The sequence below is a fragment of the Phascolarctos cinereus genome, unplaced genomic scaffold (assembly GCF_003287225.1).
Source record: "Phascolarctos cinereus isolate Bilbo 61053 unplaced genomic scaffold, phaCin_HiC Scaffold_5;HRSCAF=322, whole genome shotgun sequence".
NCBI lineage: Eukaryota > Metazoa > Chordata > Mammalia > Diprotodontia > Phascolarctidae > Phascolarctos > Phascolarctos cinereus.
The window spans coordinates 185,166,886-185,194,087 of NW_027555958.1; the positions used below are offsets into that span (position 1 = coordinate 185,166,886).

At 34.6% G+C, this 27,202-nt stretch overlaps 1 long non-coding RNA gene across 1 annotated transcript in view; it reads left to right on the plus strand.

The window, feature by feature from the left end:
• The first annotated feature begins 15,314 nt into the window (after window positions 1–15,314).
• Window positions 15,315–27,202, plus strand: part of LOC144457919 (uncharacterized) — a 48,051-nt gene continuing 36,163 nt past the window's right edge. Inside the window, exon 1 of the long non-coding RNA XR_013487523.1 lies at window positions 15,315–15,428. This is a non-coding gene — a long non-coding RNA (uncharacterized LOC144457919). The remainder of the gene's footprint in view (window positions 15,429–27,202) is intronic.

The following is a 27,202-nucleotide window of genomic DNA, read 5'->3' on the forward strand; positions in this document are numbered from 1 at the left end:
CGCCTATTTCTTTCATGATTTTTTCTTGAAGCAAGAGAGGTAGTCAGTCAGATGTATTTATTAAGTGCTTACAGTATGCCAGACATTCTGCTAAGCTCTGGGGCTACAAAGGCAAAAAGGAGTCCCTGACCACAAAGAGCATATATTCTACTGGGAGAGACAACATATAAATAACTTGGTTAAATGGAATTTAACTAATTTTAAGCCAAAGTGACTCCATTTTTGTTTTAATTAATTACAGGAATGCTATAGTTTTCTGAGCAAATACAGTTTGTGACAATGTACATACAAAAAAAAATCTTGTGCCTTTTCTATTTCTTTGTCACAATCAATTGTATTTACCATATATAATTTATACCCTTTTAAAAAGAAATGTTTCTTTACTGTGTTTTTTTCTTGTACTCCCATGTATTCCTGTACCTTGTTACTACAACCAATCAGAATAGAATAAGCAATTTCTTTGATTTTATTGCTTTTTCTATATTCTATGTTCTGTATCTCCCTTGTACTGAAAGTTTAAAAAAAAATTGACTAGCAACTGTTTCTCAGAATTTTCTTTCAGGTACTACAACAGGACAAAGAAGATATATGCAAAGTAGAATAATGACAATTTATAAGGGGGAGGCTTGAATAGCCAGAGGAATCAGGAAAGGCCTCCAGGAATAGGTGGTATTTGAACTTAGTCTCTGGGGAAACCAGGAAAACTTGAAAGGTTAAAGAGCAGCATTCCAGACATGGGGTGATCACCAGTGCAAAGGCGAAAAGATCAGATATACAATGGATAGTGAGCTGGCCTCAGATCTAGGAACCTGAGTTCCTACATGGGTTCTGTAGGAATGAATGAAGTTCTCACAGGGCAAGTCACTTACCTTTTCCTCCACCCCCCGCCCCCAGCCCTAGGCAATTCTCAGACTAAATTGAAGAGAAAGTACTAAGCTACATTGGTAGAGTGTTTCCTCACTAGAAGCTTTCTGCACTGATGGAATCACAAGTCTAGAGAAAAGGAAAGCAAACAAACAAACAAAACAATCCCATGCTATATGGATAAGAAGAAAGGATAATTTTATTAAGTTCCATGGTCCTTAAAAGAGAGTTAAAGTATTAGTAGGCTTTCCACTTTATGGACAAAACTAGATTTTGAGAAAGCATCTTCTAAGCTATAAGTTGAAAGAGCTTAGAAAAGTGTTCCTCTCTGAAATTAAAAGGGAGCTTTTTCTTTTTTTTAATAGGCCATGTTTCTTCTTCTGTGGAATTGGTACCAGACTGAATCACACCTCAGACACAGGCAAGGGGCTGATCTCCATCCTATTTTAGGCTTGCTTTTCAAAAACTGTTGTCTTTTCCTGAGTTTTCCCTGAGCATCACCTCCATTTCATTTCTTTTATCTAATCTGAAAGATAAACAGGGTCAAAAGCAAAGAAAAAAAGGGATAGAAATCAAAAGGACCGCCTGTGAAAGAGAGAATAACACTTTTGTTTCTCTCCTGAATGAAAACTGGGCTTGAACATTCCTTACCATGAAAAGTAGACCAAATTAAAATGCAATGAGTCATATCTGCTTACTATTTGCATAAAGACCCATACCTGTGGCTGCTCTTGGAAGGAAAGGTAGCCAATCTGTGTAAATAATGCTGACTCATGACATACTGCCTCTCCTTTTGTCAGTGATTCTTTGAAAAAGGAGACCCTTTTCTGTGATGACGGGGACACTTTTTTCCACCATTGTGCATCTGTCAGTACAGTTAGCCTCATCTGGTCCTGCTTTCAGTCTAGTGCCTATTAATTCCTGTACCTGTTTTGTATGGGGCCATCATTCTGTAACTTCTTTCTTATGAAATCTCAATTCCTGGGTTCCCCTTAGATCTTCACTGCTGAGCCCCCCAAAAAATGTCAACAGGAGGCCTGTAGCTTACACTTACACATATCCACTCACTTTTGAGATGCAAAGGGTTAGAAATGACAGGAATCATGAGATTTGGAATTGATTTTTTTAAAGGAGGGTTCCTTAACATAGAATAGTTAAAATCATTGAGATTTGAAACTTTTCGTTGATTTTTTTTAAAAAAAGGACACTTTTTAAGATGAAAAGAATCCTCCTCCATGCCTTAGAACATTCTACTTGTGTAACCTTGGGAAAGTCATTTAACTTCTATAGGCTTATTTTCTCATTTGTAAAATGAGAGGGTTAGATTAGAGTGTCTTTAAGGTAACTTCTAGTTTTCTATCTATGATCCTATGACCAACATTTGGCTGATATACCTTTGCATAGTCAAGTACTAGAGTTCTTTATTTCTTCATTTCTTTTTACATCATGAATCCCTGTGACAATTGGATAAAGTTTTATGAATCCCTTTCCAGAATAATGTTTTTAAATGCATATATATATATATATATGTATATATATATATATATAAATGTAGGATTACAAAGAAAACCAATTATATTGAAATACAGTTATCTAAATATTAAAAACAAGTTTACAAACTCCAGATTAAGACCCTCTGTCTAATGAGATAAAAAATAATAAAAGACATGTAATTCCATCCTTTAAAATATTTTCAATCATGGGCATAGTAATCGAAGGGAAAGGGACAAGGAATATCCTGTTGAGATCATAAATAGAACTTTAATTGCAATGATTTCACCTAAGATATATTGAATCATAAGGCATAAAAATTATAAAGGGCCTTATAGATCTTCTAGTTCAACCTCATTTTATAAATAAGGAAATTGAGACTTAGGGTGAATAAATGCCTTGCCTTACCTAAAGTCTTATGACAGCTAGGTGACTCAATGGATAGAACACTCTGCCTGAATCAGAAAGACGTGCATTCAAATCTGACCTTAGACTCTTACTAGCTATGTCATCATGGGAAAATCACTTATCTTTTATTTGCCTTAATCCACTGGAGAAGGTAGCAGCAAACCAATAGATTATCTTTGTCAAGAAAACCCTATGGACAGCATTGATGTGCTGTGGTTTATGGAGGTCACAAAGAGTTGGAGATGACTGAACAAAGGCCTCATACCTAATTATTGCAGTATGAGGACTAGAAATCAGGTATCTTGATTCCAAGTTCAAGGCTCTACCCATAAAAACACACAAGCATACAGATGTGGGCTGGGTGATAGTCTCTCTGGTTTAATTTGGTAGTGGTTGAATAGACAGGCCCCAAGAGAGTGGTAATTAGAAGATTCATGTTAACTTAGAGGGATATCTTTAGTGGACTGTCTTGGGGCTGCATCTTTATTCTTGTTCAAAACTTTTGCCGCTTAACTTCAAAGGGTAGAACTAGAATGAATGACTGAATATGTAGATAGGCAAATGTTTACTCAATGTAATCCTGTCATAGGAAACCTTCAAGAGGAAGCTGGTAACTCATTTTTTTGGAAATGTCCTAGATGGGATTCTTACTTAGGTACAGTTAGTGTTTGATGACCTTTTGAATGATTGATTGATTTCAACTCTGAGATCCTAGGATTCTACCACAGATGTTGGAACCTGCTGACAATCAGAAGTATTTTTTTTTCTTTTCTCAGACTTAAGTTCCAAACCTGAAATGTCAGGCATAATTGTTGCTGAAAGGACCATTTAGGTTTGAGATTCCTGGTTGTCACCACAGGATAATTAAAAACAGAGTTTTTGGAAAATTTTTAAAAAAGCTAATAAAGCCTTGTATTTTATAACAGTTGTGCTACAGCCTGATAGGTTTGATGAGCACTTAGTATTGAGTACATTTCATCATGTTCCTTTAAGTTTTGAAGCAATTAAAGTTGTTATTGGATTGTCTACTACTTCTAATCCACCTTTCAAATGCTTTATTCACTCCCTGCAATTTCACAAATGGCGTTTTAGAGAGGAATAAGGTAAAACAAATACATATGTACGTGTATAGACATTCACAAAACAGAAGAAAAATTAATCAACAGAAGTAAATGGGAAAATTAGAGAGAGGAAATGGTTAAGGGAACCAAAATTTAAAGCTTTTTTTTTTAAGGGGGAGTAGAACCGTCTTCAAGATGTAAGTATAATAATTAGATGAAACAAACATAAAATTTTGGCAGTTTTTGTATATAGATTTATCTAAGTATTTTTCATGTTCACATACTCTGATAATGATCATGATGATGATTTTGATGATGATGATGATGAAGAGGAGGAGAAGGATGGTAAAAAGAATGGCTAAGGTTAAGAATGGAATCAAAAAGCCCTCTATAGGTGATATCTGCATCAGTTCAACCGATAATGTGTCTACAAAGAAGCACTAAATAGATAATTAAATCATGTGGCTGTGTTTACGGAAATGGAGGGGTTTATGATGACAATTAGGAACTAGTTCATTGCATCTGGGGTGGCATTTATGGATTTATGGAAGAGTAGACTTAAAAAGTCTGGACTTGGGAATCAATGTAGACTTTGAAAGAAAGCAAAAGAAATTATTCAACCCATTATTACGGCCTTTAAAAATTAGGATCCTACCAAATACATAGAAAGATATCATCTGTTGTCTAGAATTACACATTAGAATCTTACTTTCTTGCATGGAATGAAAGATTAAAAGTGTCCAGACTACATATTTAGACCTCAAAAATCCTAGAGCACCCAACAATAAACTACCCTAATAGAACATTACCATAGACTAAACTGTTGCCAACAATTCCCAGGACTTAACATTGATCCACTAAAAAATAACAACAAACTAAAAACTTAAGAATATCACTTTTGATAGATGTTTCTAGGCCAAATGCTTACACTTTTTGAACTGTCTGGAATTAAAAGTTTTTCAGATTCCTGGTAGATGAAATCAAAATCATATGGGAACAAGATGAGGTACATATCATTCCCACTATCCTCTATGCTACTGGAATCATAGTAAAAATGTTTTTAGTGAGTTTACAAAGGCTGAGCTTACATTCCAATGCTATTGTTGAAATACAAACATCATTTATTTTTTCCACTTGTGCAAGAGTCTTCAGAACTTTAAATAAAGAAAATAATGACAAGAGAGTGACTTAACTCAAAATCATTTCTATCCAAACCCCATTTAAAAATATGAGAAGAATGGATGATAAAAATAATAATAATAGAGCCATGTTGCAACTCCATTAGGCAAAATGGGAAACAAACATTTTGGATAACAACAAAGGCAATCAATTTTCATTTATTCAATTTTTTATTCAATTTTTTGGTTCAACACTTTTATTCAATTACATAAAATCAGTTATTTTACCCACCAGCTTAACAGCTGCAGAACATTAAATTTAAGAGAATAGTAGCAGGATAGTAACTTGTGTCAGGACCAGGAACATTTTTGTCTGAATCCTTCTCATAAAAAAAATGGAATGATTGTTTATAATTATTCTCTGTTTTGAAAATGACAGCAGTACATTGACATCATGAAAAGGTAATGTAATGAAATCTTTCAGGGAGACCCTGATTATAGTTCTGTATGACCTTAAAGCCATGATCATCTGTTTAAAAAAAAGTTACTCTCAAGTTTAAGAGGATTTTGTGTCAAAATATCTCATTATATAAGTAGTATATGTTATACTATTGTATCATATCATATTTATATTAATACTATACAGTATCATGCTATATAGGTTATGATATATCAAATTACATTACATAATATTATATGACATTACACTGCATTATCATATATTGTATAATATATATTTAATGGATGTGAATGTCCCTAAATTATACAGTTCCATGAAAAATCATATCAAACAGCTTTGTCATCTTAGGAAACTTTTCTCCATTTATCGCAAAATGTCATCTGGACTCTATGGGTGTAAAATTCTTAATCTGCCCTAAGGTCAAATAGAAACTGAAGGCCTTGAGCTTGACTCTGGTGGTTAAATTAAACTACTGGATGAAGGCAATATTTAGAAATACTCTTATCTTTCTCAGCAAAACACATTGAGCAAAAAGCTGTCTAGAGGAAAGCTATGTCAAGAGACTTGTTGGTATCCTGAAATCAAAGCTCAGTGGAAGAGCACTTTTAAATTAAAGAACGCTTAAGCTTATGCAATGCTACTCTTAATGTACATATAACAGATTTGGAATGCATCCTATCAAAAGTTTATATAATGTTGTGAAACATGGGGTCTATTACTTTATGGCAAATATAGCTATCTTAACACTTCTCATCAAAGAAGATCTTCTCAGGGAACATGACAAACTACTCAAAGTATTAAAGGAATATTTTTGGAATGAACAGACTCCACTTTACTGAACAAAGATGGAAATGAGTACAGGCTAGGGGATTTAAAAAAATTGCTACCTGAAAGAGGCCTAACTGCAGATAGAACCTAAGAATGGTTATGATTTAAGAGTAGAATAAAAAAAGGCCCTTCAAAGGACACAGCCCAAAATCTCAGGCAATATTTCAACAGAAACATGGAAGAAGAAGAAGAAGAAGAAGAAGAAGAAGAAGAAGAAGAAGAAGAAGAAAAGAAGAAGAAGAAGAAGAAGAAGAAGAAGAAGCAGCTGTTGTAGATTTGTTGATGGAAATGTAAAGTTTTTTAATAGCAATTCATTATCAGGTCATAACCACGAGAAGCTATAGAAAAGTGAATCAATTAAGGTATCTGGGCTTACTGATCAATGCAGATTATATAAGGAAAAAGAAAAAACTGTGAACTATATCATTACATATTGCAAAAATAAAGGCTCTATGAAATAACAAGCAAGACAAGGTTTTAGTAATTGAATCGATACACTAAAAGCTTTCATAAACTAAGAGAAAACAGATCCTCATGCTACAAATAGATGCCTTAAAATGTAATTGAGAAATCAACAAATAAAAACACTAGTGGAATTGCTACATTATCATGAACAAATTTTTGTCTTAATCACTTGGATATAATGTTGATCCATCATAAAATTAAATAGCATCATTTTAAATACATCTTAGCATTCAAGGTATACATAAATCTCTAAACTAAGTAGATTATCAAATATAGTGGCCCAAAGAAAAAAAATCAAGTGCATGTGGAAACAGGATGAGGTACCTATCTTGCATTATATGTCATCTGTCATGGCAGTTGTCCCAAAGGTGCTTCTGTTGTAACTACAGAACATAAGGCAAGGGTGAAGGAAAAGAAACAAGTACTTATTAACTATCTACTACTATGCTAAGTTCTTTACAAATATCAACCTATTTGATGCTCACAACAACTCTGTGACGTAGGTAGGTTGTATCATTATCCCCATTTTACATTTGAGAACACTGAGACAGGCAGAGGGTAAGTGACTTGCCCAGGGTCACATAGCTAGCAAGAATCTGAGATGGGAGTTGAAATCAAGTCTTCCTGATTCCAGATCCAGCATTCTATCCAATGTATCTAGATTCCCTAAGGTAAATGTGAATACAGTACTTTTCAACTAAAAAGAATTATATTATTCACTTTTTCAATCGTCTATAGAACATTAAATATTTTAAATAAATAATATTAGTATAGTCACTTGCTCTAGGAATATCCTTATTCAAAACCCCATCAGAAAAAAATGAGAATGAAATGAATAATCATATTATTAATAATAAAACATTATATTGATGCTACTTGATTCATACACATAAATGAGGGCAGTGGCCATTTCTTATTTGTATTTGTATTGCACCCCAACCCTATTTGAAAACTATGTGCATACATTGTAGGTATATTAAAATGCTTGTTTACAGTCAAAATTGACTCTTCTAGTCATTCCTTTTTATGGCCAAGAGACAGAACAGTAGCAATTGTTGTTTGACACTCCTTCAAGTGCAAAATTAGTACCAAGGTTGATATTGCACAGTAGAAGCCCTTGAATTGAGTATTTAGGTCCTAGGGCTCTCAGCGATATAGGGAGAGATTGTCAGAGGTGAAATATTAACTTGTTGAAATCATATTTCTTGCTCTGAGATTCAACCTAATTGTTTTGACTAATTGTGATAAATTACATTTATCATAGCTCTTTTTAAATGTGTATTTAGAGTTAGATAGGACCCTACAGCTAATTTAGTCCACTTTGCAAATGAGAAAACTGAGGCCCAGAAAAGTGAAGTATCTTGCCCATGATAACACAGGGTATAAACAGCAAAGGTCAGATTCAAACCCAGGTGCTCTGACTCCAAGTATTGAGATCTTTCAACCACACCAAATGGTTTAGTGATTTAATGGAAAGAGATCTTGATTTGGTGCAAGGAAGATCTATTTTCAAATTCCATCTTTTTTTTTTTTATTACATATCATCATGTGGTTATGAACAAAAGGATGTCTATTACCAGGTCTTAGTGTGCACCCAGATTAAGTATAGGAATTTTCTCTTTAAGGTTGCTTTAGCTGCATTCTACAGATTTTGATGTGCTATTTACTGTTACCATTTTAACATAATTGTTACTATGTTGTGGTCTTTGACTCACTCATAATGTAGAATTGCCTTCTTTAGCCTTTACTTGCAACTAAATGCTTTGTGTACATTTCTGTTGTTTGCTATAATTTTCATTACAGCATAAAGGGTTAGTTAAATATTTCTGGACTTTTACATGAGATTTTTATTTCCTGACATGTGGTTAGCTTTGAAAGGATGCCATAAGATGTGAAAAATAGTATATGTCTCAAGTTTATAATTATCAAAGGCTTATTATGTCTAATTTTTTAATAATCACATTTTTTAATTTCTTGCTTATCATTTTGCTAGATTTGCTAAGTCTGATAGAAATATGTTGATGTCCCCCACAATTTTTCACTAACTATTTAGGTCTTCTGAATTTATATTATCTTTTTGTTTGTTTTTGCTTTTGTTGGCTAGGCAATAGAGGTGACTTGTGTAGGGTCACAAAGCTAGTGAGTGTTACTTGTCTGAGCCTAGATTTGAACTCAGTTTCTCCTGGCTCCTGGGTCGGTGCTCTATCCACTGTACCACCTAGCTGCCTTGAGTTTATATTATTTTTTTTCTTTATATGTACTTAAATGCTATGCAGTTCTAGGGTTTTTTTTTAAATATTGATATTGGTTCAAGGTCTCTACTGGCTTTAAGCATAATGCAGTTTACCTATTTGTCTCTTTTAATTGAACTTTTTGTTTATTTATTTCATTGTGTGCAATCTTGCTTGTATTCTACTATTTTTAAGTCTTCTAAGGAATAATTACTCAGTTCTAGCTCCTCATTTTAAGTGTATGAATCTTTATGCTCAAATTTCATTTCTTGTGTGGTAACCAATTGGGTTTTTTTTTCATCTGTCACTCTATTCCCTGTAATTTATTTATTTTTTTGCTGGCAATGGGGTTAAATTACTTGACCAAGGTCACATAGCTAGTAAGTGTCAAATGTCTGAGGCTGGATTTGAACTCAGGTCCTCCTGACTTCAGGGCCAGTGCTCTATCCACTGTGCCACCTAGCTGCCCCTTCTATTCTCTTTTACCGACAGTCTTAATCTCATAAAAATTGAGTTTTGATTGTTGTTTGTTTTCTTCCATCATATCCCAATAAAACATTTCTTTTATTCTCTTTTTTTATTTAGAAGAAAAGAGAAAAGAGAAAAAAAGGAATGGAATCATTACCATAGTTTATATTCCTCAAATAAATTGATCTTGATCTTCTCTTCTTTCTTTTTTCTCTCAGTCCCAACTGCAGTCACTGTATCTTATATATATGTGTATATGTATATATATATACATATATATGTATATATATATATATACACATATATATACACACACACACACATATACACACATATGTGTATATATGTATATATTTATGTATGTATACACACACATACATATATTTATTTACATTATATATACATATATATGCCTTTTTTTTTCAAAATTAGCCGTCTAGTGATGATTTATTTTGCTTGCAGCTATTTCTTCCCTGATTCTACTCTCCCTTTCAGTCTATCCTATATACTTTTCTCACTTCAGATTCTAGCTTACTTCACTGGATTTATGCCACTGTAGACTTTATAAAATTTAATTTAAAAACTGTAAACCTAATCTTGCCTGACCCATTGAGTAAGATTCAGGATAACCACACTTTCTATGCTCCTCTCCTCCAAGTCTTCATACTTAACACCTGTATCTCTTCTTCAGTTTTAAGAAATAATTTCCTCCTCCCCTCTCTTTTCCTTCAGCATTTTAATTTACTTTAGTCTTGTTTTTTGGCCCCTCACTTCTACCCTAAGCCTAAAACTTGCTCCCCCCTCCCCACTAATCTTTAGAGATTCTGAGGTTTGGGGGGTGTATAGTCTCCTCTACTCCTTTTAGGACCTTCGTACTTCTTTCAAGTTGTTCAAATCAGATAGCTTTCTTGTTTCTTTCCTTTGCCTTTTTATCTTTTAAAAACCATCCAGTTCCAATTTGCTTTATGGAAATAAATGATTGTCATTAATTCAGGTAAAAGTTAATTTTCTCCTATAGGATACTGATTAACTTTGCAGACCAGAGTTAATAGCTGATGCAATCAAATTATTCTTGGGTGGAAACTATTTTATTTTAATTTTTGATGATCACATTCTATTTTGAATCTTCAGGCAGATTCTGGATGACTACCTTGTATAGGGGTGTTATAATAGGAATCCCTTTCTTGCATAGGTTGGACTAGATGGCTGCAGAGTTCTTTTCCAACTCTCAAATTCCTTCATTCTCTGGTTCCTGATTATCAGAAGTTAGCACTTGTGTGGAGTCAAATCGAAGTTATTCCTATTAGCAGGATGGGTTGGAGTGGTATTTAATAGTAACAAGGAAACTGGAAATAGACATGAAGATAAGACACCTCCCTCAGGTAATTAACTGAAATTGTGCCATCTTTCATTTATTCTTAGTTGAATAATTCCATGAAATAAATACACCTATGCCATGGCAATCATCTCAGGTAAGCTGGTTTGCCAATACTTGTCCATTTCAGGAAGAGGTAAGCACTTTTTTATTCCTATTTCCATATTTAAAAGAAAGAAGTAGTATTTTTCACTTGACATTTCTTTAAATGACCAAAAAATCTATGAAAACACCTGATACCCTTTAGTGAGGGAAGGCGTGAGAGCTAGAGGAAGAGAGAGAATTGGAAAAGTTAGATGAAGAAGCATAAGTCAAAAAGTCTCTAATTTCTCATGATACATTCGGTTTGGGCAGCAATAACCTTCATTTGTCAGTGGCCACACTGGTATCTGCCCCTGGAACTCCAAAATTCTAGAGCTTCCTCCTGTCCTGAATGACTTTTGCCTCCAATGATACTTCAATCCCTCTTTTTAACTTGAAAAATCTTAACTTCCTATTAGTACCTTTTGCAGATAAGGACAAGTGAATTATCATTTAAAAAGTGTTTTATTCACAAATAATGTATTTTGCCCATGTAACTGAAGTTCCAAAGCCCATTGATATGGGATTCTCTCCTCATTAGTGGTGATGAATGCTTTACTCTTACATGAGGCATGGGGTTGAGTTGGTGAGAGCAGGAGAGAAGAGACATTTGCATTCTTTGTGTCTTTTGACTTTTTCTTCAGGTTTCTTTAGTTTCTTCATATCTCTTGAGTTGTTTCAGACCCTTCTGGCTTCCATATTCTAGAAAGAAGATGAATGATTCCAAGCCCGTTTCAGGCTGCTGAGGGAAATTAAGACCCTGGGAAGAAGCTAACATGAGAAGCTCAAGCAATCTCCATCATATTCCTATCCCAATTTTGCTACACTTCAGTTGTCAGCCAATTTTCAACTTGGGTGAGATCTGAGACTCTCTCTCACTCTTGTTTGAGCTGAATTATCTCATTCCTAATGGGAGAGCTCCTTTAGACTATATTGTATGATAGATATTCTTCTATATACACTTTCTCTGATTTGGTTTGCTATCAACTTGGATAAATGGGTTTCTTCACTATTTGTTATATGCATGCTTATTGTGGAACTTGTATTTGGTGGGAATAGAGTAAAACCTTAGATAGTTTGGGTTCCTTCTTTCTCCATTACTGAATAACAATCAGAAGTATAGCTTAAACCTGGAAACTACATCCCTTAGACTAATAATACTTAAGGGAACAGATAGATGTAATTCTAGTCCTGAGGAGAGCAGAACAGACAAACTCATGACCTTTATCTCTTGCTTCCCCTCTTGGCAGGAAACAAAGTCTCCCTGGGAGAAGAGTGGGAGGAGAAGAAGCTAGAGACAACTATTCTATCTCCTTTTGAGCAATATGTGACACTCCCATACTATATGTGGTAAAACAGGCTTGCTCTATTCATAAAACTCTCTCGCATAACAAGTTGAAAGCAATGCTATCCCCACTTTACAGATGAGGTAACCAATACTCAGAGAGATGACGTGACTTCCACGGTACCAGGCAGGGCTAGTAAATGATGGAGGCAAGACTTAGATGCAGGCATTTAGGAGTAGTCCAACTTTCTCATTTTGCAGATCAGTAAACTGAGGACTGTGGAGGTTTAATGATGGTCAAGGTCATATAGACATTAAGTAACATATGCTTACTCTATATTCCACATTGCCTTTCATGGAATTAGGCTGGATTTCAGTCCAAAGAAAAATTTACAGGTTTAAGAGTTTGTCTCTGGAGCTCTGTGTTACAACTATATTTATCTTGAAGACTAACTAGTAGAGTTGTCGGAAAAATAGCTGCAATGCAAAGAACTGCTTTAACAAATGAATGAAAATGATAATTTATAATTTTTCAAAATCACTGGAATGAGTTTTCAATTCAATTCATAGGATCAGAGATTTAGAGCTAGAAGGGAAACTCATAGAGTCTATCTAGTGTTAATCTGGGGTCCGTAAGGCCCCAAATGGTCCCTGGGTAGATTTCAGGGAGTCCAGGAAGTAGGGCAGATACACACACATCTGTACACACATATACATGCATACATATATACACACATACATATATATACACACATAGAGAAAGACAGAGATGTTAATAAAAATAAAGATTTTATACAAACATATATACATACTTATATATGTTTGTATACATCTATATAGAGACAGAGGGAGAGACTAATAAAAATATTTTTATGTGCACATGCAATATATATATATATACACACACAATATATATATACATACATCCACATATGTGTGTTTATGTGTGTGTATAGAGACAGACACAGAGATAGAGAGGTTAGCAAAAATTTATTATGCATATGTACATATACATATATATGTTTGTATATATGTATACATATGAATATATGAGAGGCATATATATATATATATATACATATATAGGAGAGAAAGGTTTATATATATATATATACATATGTATACACACACATACACATACATATGTATGTCTTTACTTTTATTTACCTTTAACTGTAATATAACTTTCCTTTCCATTACAATTTTTAAAGCATTATTCTGAGAATGGGGTCCATAGGATTTGCTAGACTGTTGAAAGGGTCCAGGATATAAAAAAAGGTTAAGAAATGTTGATCTAATCAAACCCCCTCAATTTATTAATGAGGAATCCAAGAGGGAAAGTGGTTAAATGCTTTGCTCAAAATTACCCAGGCAGTAAATACCAGAGACATGCTTTGAACATATATTCTCTGATTCCAAATCTAGTGTTTATCCCACTGTTCCATGTTACCTTCAGCTGAAAAAGCGCTTAAGTCAGACACTGTGCCAGACACTTAAGCAATTTGAGATCATTTTCAGAGAATCATAGGCTCATAGATTTAGAACTGAAAGGGAGCAACTAGTCCTGTTCAGACATTTAACTTGCTTATGCAATCTTCTTTCAGAGACATATGAAGGCAAGCTTTAGCCCATTGCCTATTGAAATAATGACTTCAGTTTCCATAGGATTCACATTAAAGAGATTTCATGATGCTGAGTGTGTCCTGAGTGATGAGAGTTGCATGAGGTACTGTGATAATAGAGAAACAAATATTAGGTCTTGACCTAAAGATAATCATACTATTGGAACTTACATGACCAATTCATTTTCGTTCCCCCAAAATCTACTCTTCTTCCAATTTTCTCTATTATTGTCAAAGGGACCACCATCTTTCCAGTTACCCAAGTTTGTAATATGGAGGTCATCCTCAAATCCTCAATCAGTTTTTAGATTGTTTTCATCTTCATTGTAGCTATTCTATCTGTCCTCTTCTCTCCATCTACATAGTCACCACCCTAGTTCAGGCTTTCATCCTCTCTCACTTGAACTACTGCAAGAGCCTCCTATTAGGTCTTCCCGCCTCAAACTCTTGCCCTACTGAAATCTATTCTCCACATAATGGCCAAAACGATTTTACTAAAATTTGAACAGTAGACATCTTTGACTCCTTATTAACTTGAGATCAAATTGAAATTATCTTTTGGCATGTTAAGCCTTTTACAATCTGGCCTCAAGCTATCAATTTATTACATATTCATCTCCTTCATGTACTCTACCATCTAATCAATCTGGCTTTCTTATTGCTCCTCATTTAAGACACTCAATTTCCTGTCTCTGTTCCTCTGCACTGGCCAACTCCCATGCAAGGAAGGCACTCACTATTCACATTTGCCTCTTAGAATTTAGTTTCTTTTAAAAATCACCTCCAGCAAAATGTCCTTCCTGAATACTTTCCTGACCCTACCATCCACACAGAATCACCTGGTATCTATTTTGCATGTACTTACTTGTGCACATTCATTTCCTTCTGATACACAGCAAACTCTTGTATTAATTTCATTAGTATTTATCTTTAGCATTATTTTTCTGGCATATATTTACCTTATTATGATTTATTGCATTGAGGATATCCTTGTCTTACCCCAAGCTTTGTATCTCCAGTACTTAACACAGTGTCTGGCACACAGCAGGCACTTAATAATTGCTTGTTGACCTGTTGATAATCTCATATAATCCAATAAACATTTATTAACCACATATTATATTCCATGCTAAATGCTGGAGATACAATTAAAATGTCCTCAAGGAACTCACAGTCTAAATGAAGAGACAACACACCACAGAAAGCAGGAAAGCATGGGTGTGGGGAACACGTGTATATCAAGCAAACATTATAACAAGCAAAACAGAATAAAGAATTTAGACAGAAAAGCCAAAAAATAATGCCTTCAAAAAATCACTTTCACCTCAAAGGCATGTAAAGAAAGAAGAGTGAAAGGGCTATTTAATTTGTTTTGTTTAACTTTTCAGTCACCTACAGAAACAACAGGCTACAAAATCCTAAACAATGGGAAAGCATTCATGGGAAATATTAAACATGCAGGCCATGAGTGCCAAGAAACCCAACAGCCCCCACATAGGCCATAAAAGGAAAACTCTTACTTCATACTTTGAATGCCTCCAGACTGACACTGTCAGGGAAAGAACACTCTGCAGCCGTAGGCCCTCTACAGAGACATTTTTTTTCTGCCAGTCTCAGAGATCTATAGCAGGAACCACTGATGGGGGAATCAAATTCAATCTTCTTAAAGAGGTAAGGAAACAAAAGACAAAACAGTAGGTTGTACTGTGTTGTTTTAAGGAAGCCAGCTAGCTATCTGAGGAACATTCAGCAAACTTCTTCCTCTTTGGCATTTAAAAGTCCTTCACAGTTCTTTAAATTCTCTCTTGGTTATGTTGAAATTCTAGCCTGCTAAAGTAAGTAAGGGCTTAGATTATCTAACTTGGATTATCAGAAGACATAAGCATCTCAGAACATTGGATGAGGAGTCAAAAAAATATGATTTCAAATTCTGACCCACTCACTTAACTATCTATATGATATTAGACAAGGCACAGAGCTTTTCTGAAATTCAGTCTCCTCAACTATGAAATGGAGTTGAACTCAATGGCTTGTAAGGTCTCCCCCAACTCTAACTCTATGATCCTATCGATGACACCATGTCCACGAAATAAATTTTTGCAAAGTATTGCTTGGGGGTCCAGAGTTTAAGTGTATCACTATCAGAGATATTCCTTACCAGTGCTGTCATGATGCCCCAATGTACAATAAAAAAACCATATAGAGATGTTTTATTTCATTGGGTGTTTTTTGGATTTTGCCTCATTTTTACTTATAATCTGAATGAACAAGTAAAATAATGCTAAGGATAAAAAGTATTAATGAAATTAGTATAGGAATATATAGTGACATGTTCTATTATTGGTCATTTGTTTCCAATGGCCATTCACCTATGATTCTTCCTTTTCCTCTAATCTTTCAATTAACATAATGCAATTAGGATCACTGTGTTTATTGTATCTGTTCCAGGAATGGTTAAAAAACACAGGGAAACCCAGTTACCTGAAAGAGACAAGATTTACATTCCAAAATGGACAAAAATCCATATTGCTCATCTTATGTCAAATGGTTAGACACCTGATAAATTTAGTCCATCCACATGCATACTTTGGACAAGTGTCACAAATCAGTGTAAGCTAGCTTCTAAATTATGTTGGAGATTATCAAGTTGGGTTGTATTTGAAATGCTGAGCAGTACATTCTATGACCACAAACTTCTTGCCGTTGGGGAAAAACAAAAAGCAAAACATCCCTTTAATAGCAATGACTCCCCTGGTGATGCTAAGTAGCTTCAGTTGTAGCATATTATACCCTCAGAAGAACTGAAATCACACATAATCTGATTCAATGGAATGACTGAGGGTGGACCTAAACAGGCTACCAATGAAGGTGTGAATATCAAAAATGACATAAAAGACCTAATACAGGAAATGCATGGATGGAGAAACAAAAGAGCTACTTATATGAGAATGAGACAATAGATGGATAGCTAAAGTAGTAATCTGATACCTTTGAGATGCTAAAAGAATAAAAAAAAATTTCTAGTCCATTTTGCAGTAAGTCTCAGTTCTAATTTCATAATCTGTAAAATGGGCATAAAAATGGGACCTACCTTTCAGGGTTGTTGTAAGAATCAAATGAAATTATATATATATATATATGTATATACATATATATGTATATATATATATATATTATATATATATATATATAACATATTCTGCATGCCATAAAGTACTACATAAATGCTAGCTAATATTAATATTAATCTTCTGATTGATATACAAGGACTAAAATATGAGAAAGCATGCAAAAGATTATGGTTATCATTTGTGGAACGATTACCCCATACATTAAAATCATGGATCCTTAAAAATATTCTCTAATCTTGAAACAATATCTTTTGTCAGAAGATATCAAGAGCATGTGCCTCATTAAAAGTTTACTGGGAGATAACATCAGAAACATCAAGTCAAACAATGTTATAGATCCATATTGAATTTCTCCAAAAAGATTTTGCCCATTAGAAGAAAAACAACATGTTAACTGTATGTAAACAAAACAGAGTTTCATTAGCCTGATAGGGAGACTTTATAGGCAGCAGCATACACAGTGGAAAGAGAATTGGAATGCTTGTTTCATTTAATAAATTAAAAGTAAAATATATATGTTTTAAAAGAGGATGGGTTGTGTTGACAGAGGATCTAAGTTTGACTCCTGCTTTTGATACGATCTTTGTGATCCTGGGCAAGTCACTTAATTTCCCTGGGCCTAAGTTCCCTTGGTTGTAAAATAAAGAGATCACTTCCAGCTGTATAACTATTTGATTTATTATTATTTTACTAAATAGACCTTTCCTTTGGGTTAGAAGTGAGAGAAATGTTTTCACCAACTTCTCGTTATTCAAATTAGGGACTTGGTAATAGTATCTTTCTGATCTCAGTTGTCTTAGATATATAAATAATCCAAGTTATACTGAGTTTTAAAGTAACCTTAACATATTCAGAAAAGCAAAGTCATAGCAGAGTCCTGCTGTTTATCCTTCAGGCATAGATGTACAAGTTACTCAATTTATTGAGCATTTACAAGGCACAGGGAGCTCAGTGAAAACACTAGTAGTAAACCAAAACACCAAAACACAACCCAATAAAAGATGGAAAGAAAAAGAATATCCTATTATGATACTGAAATAACAAATTAAGCATGTATAATAATTTTAGCTTCCTTAGCCTGGTGTTTTTTTCTTTCCCATTTTACAACAATGCCTATCGGACCACTTCGTAAGAAAGAAAATGGATATTTGCTGAGTGTTATGGAGTAATCTGCGCTTTTGAAAGTCAATTTGAGATGAAGAAGGTACAACATTGGCCTCCTCACACTAGAAATTTTGCCCAGTATCTAGGCATAATGGAGATTTTTCTCCTCCCTTTTTGCATGTGAACAGTATGACCTCATCTTTAAAATCATTTTGGATAGTTTCCACATACATACACATTCTACTAATCATAATCATTGAAAATATAAAAGATAGAGATGAGACATGATTCAGAAACAGCTTTTCATATTTTTTTTCAAGACTGATGGGAAGAAAACTATATCAATGAAAAAATAATTAGCTGCCCCTAATGTTCCATGCTGAAAGGCAACATGGTATAAATAGCAAAAGGATGGGCACTGAAATCAGAAGATCTGGGTTAGAGTCTGCTGAATTCTGAGTAACATTGGACGACTCATCTCTAATATCTATGGGTCTCAATTTTCTCATTTGAATAAATGGTGATACTAGTATTTCACAAGTAGTGTGGTATAGTAAATAGAGAGTAGGTCTCACAGTCAGGGCCACCTGTGTTTAAGTCCTGCCCCTGATATATCCTGGACCAGTGATTCTAGGAAGATACTCAACTTCTTAGTGCCCCAGGAAGTCTATAAGATAATATATAGTCTCTCTCTAAACACACAGTAGAAACTATGTATAGTCTCTAAGACTAAAAGGAGGTATAAGAGTTAATTATCTGAATTGCTGGAGAGGGTTTCCAAACTGGAGAGTACTCCACACCCACAAAATTACAAGTCTGAAAAAAAAGTCTTTTATAAACCTCATAAGTTTATTGTAAAGAAAGTGCTTTGTACATGTGCTTAAAGGTCTATAAAAATGTGAGTCATTGTGACTCTATTCTTACAGTCCTAATGTTAAGGATATCATAACTGCTTTCCACTAGGTCATTTCTAATAAAGAATGTGCATTTCAGTAAAGTAAGATAAATCATAAATCATCATTACTACAGTAATGTAAATGGAAAAAACAATAACAATAAGTTAGATCAAACTGAATGTGATGTATATTATAATGACCAACTTTTCCTCAAGGAAGAGATACAAAAACATACCCCTATCTTTCATAGATGGTGAACTATGGGCATAAAATGTTATGCATATTGTCAAACTTGATTGAGAATGTGGATTAGTTTCAGTGAACTTATTTTTTTTTTGTTCATTGTGATTAGGGAAGACCTGCTGGGTAGGCAAGAATGATTGGATACATTTGGAACTAAAGGTGATGTAATGTACGTATGTACGCATATCATATATACATATATGTATATATATTAACAAATATCAAAATTATAGTAGGTACAAATTGCATTTTAAGTAGACATAGTTATTTATTTTTCTGCTAACCATTGTAAATGGTTAGTAGTGTCCATCTATTTAGAGAGATGTGGTTCACCATTTCCTTGCTTTTCTAATGGACTTATGCTTAAGGCCTTCAGGCAGTGACTTGCTCTTGCTGTATTCCAGCCAATATTAAGTTGGAAAATACAAAATGAGGGATGGTTTAATTCCACAGATGTTAGAAATGAGGGAGTGTTAAAGGATGAAATAAAGGTTTATTACTAGGCAGTTCTTCAAACACTCAAAATTATTTGTTTCAGATTCAGGAAACAAACAACAACAAAAAAACTAAATTGCAGCACATGCGGTTTTACAATAAGAAGACATCAGCCTCATCTTTTAAGTGGGACACTGGGACATTTACTCCCTTTAAAGATATACTTTATCATCAGTCTCTCTAGCAAAAAAAACCAAAACAACAAAACAACCTCATCTCCCCAAAAAAATATGAAGCTCATTCATAAATTCTTTTTGAAGATATCCCACGCTCACATATTTCTAGCATAAAGCCAGGAAAGTACCTCCTCACAATTCATATTTCAAAATTGCATTTAACTCTTCACCTCTTGTATGAACAGGACACAGTAGAATCAAAGGCCACCCCATTAACTCTTTGGAGAAACTTCCCTCCCCAAGATCTAATTCAGATGCCCCCATCATTCAAACCCAAAAGATATTATAGCTTAAAAAATAAGTAAACAGTAACTCAACACTCCCATTGAAGTTCCATTCCTCCTCATGCATTGTTCTTATACTAATTTTCTGCAACTTCATGCTCTAGCACATTCATATGTCATAGCTCTTTGAACATGTCACCCTACTCGTAGTTTCAATACTAATCCTTCTTTCTCCTGCTTTCTTCTCCTTTGCCTATTCTTGAAACAATTTGTCCTCAGGTTTTTGTTTCCTATCCTGCATTGCTGATCAGATTTGACCTTTCCCACAAATTCTCATTATTGATCTTTGTATCCCGCTTAATTCTAAGTCATACAATGATAGTTCTAGAGCTAGAAGGGATCACAGAGATGCTCTAATCCAACTCTCTATTTTATAGATTAGGAAACTGGAGGCCAAGGTTTGCCAAAAGTCAAAAAGGGAGTGATATTAGAAGTAGGCTTTGAACCCAAGGCCTCTGATTCTTTCCATCATAACACACTGTCTCTCTATAAGATTTGGAGATAAAAAACTCAGAGGTCATTGTCTTTCCCCCTCACTTTACAGAAGAGAAAATTGAGCATCAAGAATATGAAATAAATTACTCACAGAGGGAAAATTACAGAGCTGAGATTTGAACTCAGGACCTGTCACTCCAAATGATCACTACCATGCAAATGATATAACATCTTTTAGAAGGAGAGGCAGCCTCCCTTCTAACTGGTTTTCAGTAGATTTTGTAAATTGGTCATATAAAAGAAATGCATTTTATACAGATTGTAGAAATCATCATACATTATGCAGATTTAATCATCATACAGATTTATAGGAATCATTTACATTTTATATAAAGCAATGCTAGTTCATATCATTTAATTTCTCCCTGTCCATTCCACAGAGCAAAAACAGCATTCATTAGTAAACAATATTGTATTTATAATATAAGGAGTCACTTATGGACTTGAGGGTCTTTTGCCGAGCAGCCTCCAGATGAAGGTCACATGTAAGTAATTTGTAAGAACAGAAAAAAGAAACAAAACGCAAAGGTCATGTAGAAAGACTTTCAACTCATACACAGATGTGACATGATTCAGTCTATGAGAACTTTGGGAAAACTGTGTGGTGTTTATAGTAACATCTTTGCTGCCCTTTTTCAAGTGATTGAGAGCTTGGTGTTTTGTTTTTTTTTTTACATTTTTGCATGTAGTAATTATTTTGCTCATCACAAAAGTACAATTAGTACTAGGTTGAAACAAAGCAGATGCTGTGACCACACAAAAATATCCACATTGTAGTTTGGCTGGGAACATGAGGATGAGCACATACTTAGAGGTAAAAATAAGAAAGGTCCAAACACACATAGGATGCAGCTAGTCATATGAATAGCTTATATTTTTATAATATTTTCCAGTTTTAAGCTACTTTTAAATTCAGAATTGAATTTGATTCCCCACAACAACCTTGTAAAGGAGGTCACATATAAATTTACCGCATTTCACTAATCAGAAAACTGAGTCTTTGAGAAGTTAATTGATTAGGCTATGGTCCCATAGCTTATAAGTGGCAAGTCCAAGATTCTACCTCAGATCTTCTAACTTCAACTTCAACCTTTGTGCCACTGTACATGCAACTGGAGAATGCAGAATGAGGAGTAGGAAGTGTGAGTTAGGGCTAGTCAAAGAAGGTCTTTTGGAGGTGAACATGATGGAAATGATGAATATAGATTTGTAGGTGGGCATTTAGGGATGGAAAAGAGAACAAAGGTATAGAGTAGGAAATCTACAAAATATGTTGGTTTCAGAATGAGTTGTCTGGCTGGAATGAAGAAGACACACTGTGGAATACTGAAATGAAAGGGTGAAAAGTTACAGGTTGTGATTTCTACTAAGCAGCTGAGCGTTGGTATCTCGAGGTGATCACTACACATACTACTGTGGGCAATAATCTCTTAGGTGAAATGGAGGAGAAGGTGAAAAAAGCAGCACTGGGGTATAATCTCAAAAAATGACTGAATGATATATGTTCTAATCCAAGGCTAACCCTTCAGCATCATAGTAATATAAGTATATGATCCAACTGATACTGAAGAGGCCAAAGTTATTTAGTTCTATGTAGTCCTATAACATCTTCTATAAATAACACCCCTCCAAAAGATGTCACATTCATCATAGGGGATTAGAATGCTAAAACAGAAGGTTAAAAGATAACTGGAATAAAAGGCAAGTTTGGCCTTGAAGTATAAAATGAAGCAGGTCAGAGACTAATAGAGTTTTGTCAACATAACTCACTGCTCATAGCAAATATCTTTTTTCAACAATACAAAAGGTGACTTTACACATGAATGTCAGCAGATGGTTAAAATCAAAATCAGATTGATCATATACTTTGCAACCGAAAGAGGAGAAGCTCTGTATAGTCAATTAAAACAAGACCTAGAGCTGACTATAGCTCAGATTATGAGCTTCTTATTGCAAAATTCAGACTTAAATTGAAGAAAGTAGGGAAAATCATATGGATATGACCTAAATAACATTCCCTTATGAATATGAGGTAGAGGCAAGGAATAGATTTAAGAGATGGTATCTGATAGGTAGAGTGCCTAAAGAACTAAGGATGAAAATTTGCAGTATTGTACAGGAGGCAATTAACAATAATAACAACAACAAAATAATCCCAAAGAAAAAAAAACAGAAGGAAAGCAAAATGGCTTCTGATAAGACTTTACAAAGAGCTGAGAAAGAAGAAAAGAGAAAGGTACAGGAGAAAGGGAAAGAAATACTCAATTGAATACAGAATTCCAGAGAATTGCAAGGGGAGATAAGGTGTTCTTAAATGAGCAATGCAAAGCAATAAAAGAAAGCAATAGAAAGGGAAAGATAAGAGATCCCTACAAGAAAATTAGAGATAATAAGGGAATGTTCCATGCAAAAATTGGCATGATAAAAGACAAAAGTTGTAAGGACTTAAAGGAAATAGAAGAAATTAAGGAGAGGTGTCAAGAATGTACAGAAGAACTACACAGGAAACATCACTGATGATCATGATGGTGTGATTACTGCCATATATCCTGGAGAATGAAGTGAAGTTGGTCTTAAGAAGCATTGCTAACAATAAAGCTAGGAGAAGTGAGAGAATTCCAACTGAGCCATTTAAAATCCTAAAAGATGATGTTGTTAAAGTGCTGCACTAAATATGCTAGCAAATTTGGAAAACTCAACAGTGGCCAGCTGATTGGAAAAGATCAGTTTATATCCCTATCCTAAAGAAGGGCAATGCCAAAGAATATAAAATTATTGAACAAGTACACTCATTTCACATGCCAGAAAGCTTATACTTAAGGTTCTGCAAGCTAAGCTTGAACAATATGTGAACCAAGAATTGCCACAAGTACAGGCTTGTTTTCAAAGGGGCAGTTGATGACATTCACAGGGTTATGGAGAAAGCAAGAGATTTCAGAAAAAAAGTACTTCCACTTCATTGACTACACAAAAGCCTTTGACTGTGTGAATCACAACAAAAATGTGGCAAATGCTCAAAGAGATGGAAGTACCAGATCATCTTACTTGTCTCCTGAGGAAATTGTATGTGGGTCAAGAAGCACCAGTTAGTGATACAACCATTTTGGAGAGCAATTTGCAATCATGACCAAAGGGCAATGAAACTGTGCATACCCTTTGATCTACAAACACCAATACTAGTTCTGTATCCCAAAAAGTTTTTTTTTTTAAGGACAGGACCTATATGTACAAAAGTATTTGTAGCAGATCTTTTATTGGTGGCAAAGAGTTGGAAATTGAAGGGACACCAATCAATTAGGGAATGGCTGAACAAGTTATAGTGTATGATTGTCACAGAGAACTATTATGCTATAAGAAACAATGAGCTGGATGCTCTCAGAAGAACCTGGAAAGACCTACATGAATTCATGCAAAGTGAAGCGAACAGAACCCAGAGCACATTATATGCAGTAACAGCAATATTGTAAGATGATTAACTGCAAATGACTTAGCTATTCTCAACAATACAATGATCCAAGACAATTCCAAAGGACTTATGATGAAAAATACTATCCATATCTAGAGAAAAAAAATGATGGAGTCTGGATGCAGATTGAAACATACTTTTTTAAACTTTATTTTTCTTGTTTTTATTTTTTGGTGTCTTTTTTTTTTCCATAGCATGACTAATATGGAAATACATATTGTGTGATTGTGCATGTGTTATCTATATCAAATTTCTTGCCTTCTCAATAAAGGAGAGGAGGGAGGGAAGGAGAGAATTTGGAAGTCAAAATGGAAAGAAAAAAACCAGAATGTTAAAAATTGGTTTTACATGGAATTGGTGAAAATAAAATATTAAAGAAAAATAAAAAAGAAAGCTATAGAAAATCTGAATAGCCTACTAAAAATCAGAGACATCATCTTGCCAACAAAAGTCCATATAGTCAAACCTATGTTTTTTCCAGTATTAATGTGTGAAGCTAAGAACTGCAGAATTGATTCTTTCAAACTGTGGTGCTAGAGAAGACTTTTGAGAATCCCTTGGACAGCTAGGAGATCAAATCAGTCAATACTTAAAGAAATTAATTCAGATTATTCACTGGAAGGACAAATATTTAAGATGAAGTATAAATACCTTGGCTGCATAATAAGGAGACAAAACTCATTAGGAAAGACCTGAGTTGGTAAACATTGAAGGCAAAAAGAGAAGGGGACAAGAGAGTATGAAATGGATAGATAATGTCATGGGAGCAATGAAGAAGAGCCTGGATAGACTTCAGGAGATAAGTGGAGAATAGAGGGGGCTGACATCGTATAGTCCTTGGAGTAATGAAGAATGGGATGGGACTGAATGACTGAACTATGATAAATATCAGGGGAAAGGGAGCAACTGAATATTCATGAAGAGGGAAATCAGATTATTAAAATTGCACTTGGAAAGGATCAATCAATTAATAAATGAATATTCAATGAATACTTAGTATATGCCCAATGCTCCCTTAGACACAATGGAAGATAGAAACAAATTATGTGATGTAGTTTCAGGTTTTAGGAGAAACAAACTATTTATGACCTTGGGCAAGACTCATAAGCACTCTGAAACTCAATTGTCTCACCTATAAAATGAGGTATTTCTAGTTCTAAATTTCTGTGTTACCTCGAGAGAACAATCCAGTGTTCAATTGTATAGTCTTAAATATATATATATATATAAATATGTGTGTGTGTGTGTGTGTGTGTGTATGTATATACAATAGTATTCCAAAGATGAAATTGATGAGTATGTGCTGAATTAGTCTGAGAAGCTTCTTGGAGGAAGTGAAAAGCAATCTGAGTTTTTAAGGATGGGTAATATTGAGATGAGTAGAGAGGAAGAAAAGGAGGGCCTTCAGGAGGGAGTACTATGGACAAAAGCAGGATACATACATTTGTGACTTTGGGCAAGTGTCAGTGCAGACTTAGGAAGGCACAGAATGCCAAGGTCCAGTACATGGAAGCATGAAGCACACAACAAGATAGTAAAGAGAACCAGCTTTTTTGAGGGGACATGCTTATAACAAGAAGAACAGTCAGGAAGGAAATAATAAGGGTCAGTGAAGGTCTGGGTAGAATTGGGCATACCCCACTGGGGCCCCAGAGGGAATGGAATATCTCAACTGAGTCAAGTCTGATAAATGTTTATAGGGTTCTTACCTGGATTGAGTAAAACCAAGTACTGGGAGAGGGAATAAGGAGCCTGGACCTTGGGCTTGGTGCTGATCCATGCTAACAGAAAGAGGGATTACTCCTAAGGATTTGTTAGCTAGTTGTTATTCAAAATCCACTCTGGTAGGAAAGGGGCTCTGGGTCAGTTACTGCTGGTGTTCATCAGATATAGTGACTAGATTTTGAACCTTATTAGGGCTTCTTCATTTAAGTTAGAGGCTCTTAGAATCATTAAAGCAAGCCATTTTAAGACTCTGGGTCTCAGTTCTATCATATGTAAAAGGAAGGATTTTGGCTCATCAGGTCAGGGTTTTTTCAACTTTTTGAGTCATGACTCCCTTTAGGATTCTATAGATCCCTTCTTAGACTGAAATTTTAAGTGCATAAATTAAGACATAAAGGATCACGAAGGAAGCCAATTATGTTAAAATAGTTATCAAAATATTTTTAAAAAACAAGTTCATGGATCTCAGATCCATCCAAACCCCTTCCATATATGTGTGTATATGTGTGTGTGCATGTGTGTGTTATGTATTTAGGGGAATAGTAGACAATGACTGGATGGGAAGGATGGAATCAGATTACAGAGTTTCTTGAAACTGAGCCTGAGTTTGCAATTAACAGGATCAGCAATAACAATTAACAACTGACCTATCTATATACATTTCCCAAAGTTTTAGAAAGTGCTTTTCATATGTTATCTTATTTCATCCTCACAATAAATCCTCAGGGTAGGCACTACAAGTCTTTGTTACTATTATCTATAATATCATATTACAGATGAGAAAACTGAGGCTAAAACACATAAATTGCTTTTGATCACAAGACTACTGTGTCAAGGTGATATTCAGTTTTGGGTCTGTATCGACTTTAAGCCCAGGGGTCTTTCCATGGATCCACATTGCCTCTTAGTAGACCGTCATTGTCAGTTCTTAAGAAGGAGACTGACATGATGAAAGCCATTTACAAAAAGATTATTCTGGCAAAAGTCCCAAGAGATGGATACCATCTGGGAAGACCTTTGTTGTAATCAAAGCACAAGGTGAAGAGGCTCTTGATTAAGGTTGTGGCATTTGGAATTGAAAACAAAATGTGAATCCAGGAGCTCTTTGGAAGATTTTTCTGAGCATCTTCCTTTACAGACACACAAAAAGACAAGTGAATTAGACACACTTATAGCTTGAGTGATGATGGAAATGCTGATTCAATGAATGTATTATCCATTGTTGGATTTTTGGCTGGAGGTCTTTGGAGCCCAAAATCTTGGAGTGAAAACCTAAATCTAATTGCCCAACTGTCAGCAGTCAATGTGCAGTTGTATTTTCTTATGAAATTTACTGGATTTTGATACTAGCTGTGAACTTACTAATTCAACTGTGGCAATAGCAAAGGATATGCATATACATATATACATATATATATATATACACACAC